This window comes from Rattus norvegicus, chromosome 3, assembly GCF_021556685.1.
Source record: "Rattus norvegicus strain SHRSP/BbbUtx chromosome 3, alternate assembly SHRSP_T2T, whole genome shotgun sequence".
NCBI classification, from domain to species: domain Eukaryota; kingdom Metazoa; phylum Chordata; class Mammalia; order Rodentia; family Muridae; genus Rattus; species Rattus norvegicus.
Genome location: NC_141536.1, coordinates 94,843,126 through 94,845,819, shown reverse-complemented (window position 1 = coordinate 94,845,819; position 2,694 = coordinate 94,843,126). Strand labels below are relative to the sequence as shown.

The 2,694-nt window shown below is 39.4% G+C and overlaps 1 pseudogene; it reads left to right on the top strand.

Annotated features, from left to right (window-relative positions):
• Positions 1 to 659: 659 nt before the first annotated feature.
• On the top strand, positions 660 to 1,405 carry Rpl7-ps2 (ribosomal protein L7, pseudogene 2; annotated as a pseudogene).
• Positions 1,406 to 2,694: the final 1,289 nt, after the last annotated feature.

Genomic DNA, 2,694 nt, shown 5'->3' with positions numbered 1-2,694 from the left:
AAGTTCATGATCAAATTTCTGGCTGGTCTGACTCCTGGAAGAAAGTTTGCTTCTGGCTTAGATTTTCTCTATGTCCTCACCCAGCTTCTGCTTAGTGTAAAGTGCATATAGAGAAAGACATTCTTCTAAAGCCACAAGTCTTATTGCATTAAAAGCTTACTCTTACAGATTCAGTCATGTTCTCTAAAAGTCTTATTTTGAAAATACAGTTACACTGAAGGTTAGGGACTCACCTTATGAATTTGAGGAAGTGCACTTTCATTCACAGTGGATCCTATGAACAAAAAGTATTATTAATTTCATTTGAGGGATGAGAAAATTAAGGCTTTAGAAATAGGAATAATATGCCCATGACCTCCCATATGAGATTTGGTAAGGCAGATTAAAGTCAGAAGTTCTAACTCCAGCCTGGGCTACCTACCAACCTCACTGTCAAAGAGCATTTTACCAATGGGATAAGGTTCAGGAAAGTTACATTGGAGTTTCTGTGCACACAGTACCCACCCTGGCCTCTTGGATTATATTGCTGTGAAAATCTTTACCTGCCTGGTATGCCTCTCCATGACCTTGTCTTTGACTCTGCTTTTGTTACATGGTTGGTTCCAGCAGGTGTTTTGTCTTTCTGAAGAAATTGGCATTCTCCTTTTCTGGCTGAAACCATGGAGGCTGTACCAGAGGAAAAAAAAAAGAAGGTTGCCATTGTTGTGCCAGAAACCCTTACAAAAAAGTGAAGAAATTTCGAAGAGTTGAAGGGGAAGCACTTGAGAAAGAAGTTTGACCTGAAGGCACTGAAAAAGGCAAGGAGAAAGCTCATCTATGAGAAGGCAATGCACTATCACAAGGAGTACAGGGAGATGTACTGGACTAGGATTCTCATAGCTAGGAAGTCAAGGAAATCTGGAAACTTCTAAGTGCCCGCAGAACCAAAATTGACGTTTGTCATCAGAATCCAAGGTATCAATGGAGTAAGTCCAAAGGTGTGCAAAGTGTTGCAGTTTTTCGGTAGATCTTCAATGGCACCTTTGTTAAGCTCAATGAGGGTTCCATCAATATGCTCACGATTGTGGAACCATACATTGCATGGGGGTACCCCAACCTGAAGTCAGTAAAGGAGCTCATCTACAAGCAAGGCTATGGCAAAATCAATAAAAAGCAGATTGCCTTGACAGATAATTCCTTGATTGTTTCGTCTCTTGGTAAATTTGGCATCATCTGCATGGAAGATCTCATTCATGAGATCTATACAGTTGGGAAATGCTTCAAGGAAGCAGACAACTTCCTGTGGCCTTACAAATTATCTTCCCTACGAGGTGGAGTGAAAAAAAATACAACTCACTTTGTAGAAGGTAGAGATACTGGCAACAGTGAAGACCAGGTAAAGAGGCTTATTAAACAGAAGAACTAAGATGCTGCCCATGGTATTTTTATAATCTGGTCAGTTAATAATCAGTCACAGCTTGGCAAATTGAAAAAAAAAGAAATTGGCAGATCTTGGAAATTCAGAGTGGCCTTCAGTGATCCTTTCCTACCCACAATAGCAAGAATACACTTTGCAACATTTCACCTGGAAGCCACTGGGCGGTTAATGGAACCAGTACCCCTGTGTGGTATCTTTTCTTCAGGCAATTTTTCTAGTTGCCCAGATGTAACCTTCTGCTATCTGCAGCAGTAAATCCAACCAGGAGACTCTCTGAGAGACAGCAACATTCCCTTCTCAATGGTGTATCTGCAGAAAGTTTTCTTGCTTGGTTTAACTATTCTTTTTCCTGAGGAAACATAAGCAAACTTTTGTTCCCTGTTTCTAGATTGCCAATGCCAAACCAAAGTGTGATGCTACTGAAGTCCTCGCAGAACCAGTGAGTTCACTGGGTGTATTTACAGAGCACAAGTGAGAGGATATAGGGGTATGGGTGATCCCAAAGCAGTTGTGACCAAAAGGTCTCATCCATCACTGGATAATGACTTCAACAGAGCTGCACATATGGAATTCATTCTTCTGTTAATGGCCCACAGTATATATACTCTAGCACTTCTTGAGATCACAAAGCCATGTTCAACTGTGGAAAAATTATATATACTTGGTCGAGTCATACAGAGAAGAGCATCAGGAATATCTGATGACTGTTGAATAACTCTTCCAAATCTTCCTTCTATAGGAGAACATCAATAGCCAATGAAGTCAACCAACCTTGCAGGGAGGAGTTCTTGTCATCAAACTGCTTTGACAAAGATAATGGATGTTATATTTGGAGGTTAGAATAGAACTCAACATTTCAATACCAGGAATATTGTAAACAAGAGATAATTTTTTAAAGTTTATTTAATCTGGGAATATGTATATGGGTAGTGCTCACCTTGGCAGGAAACACCAGATCTTGTTGTGGAGAAAAGAATAAATCACTTTGTAAGGTCAGTCATTGCTATAACCTTCAGTGATAGATGCAGATTAAATCTTTGTATAGATCCAGGAAAGGTATCAAGTGAAAATCAAGGAAGAAGAAACAAGGCAATCCATTATTAGAATGGCAAAAATATATTTTAAAAACATTAAAACGTTCAGTTTTGGTGAGATTATAGTATAATATTCTCTGAATTTATTTGTATAGCCTTTCCCCAGAGCAATATAGCATCGTGATTCAAAATCCTCAAAGGGCACCTGCCCTTTGGAAAGAAATCCAGTCTACTTTAGAAGAG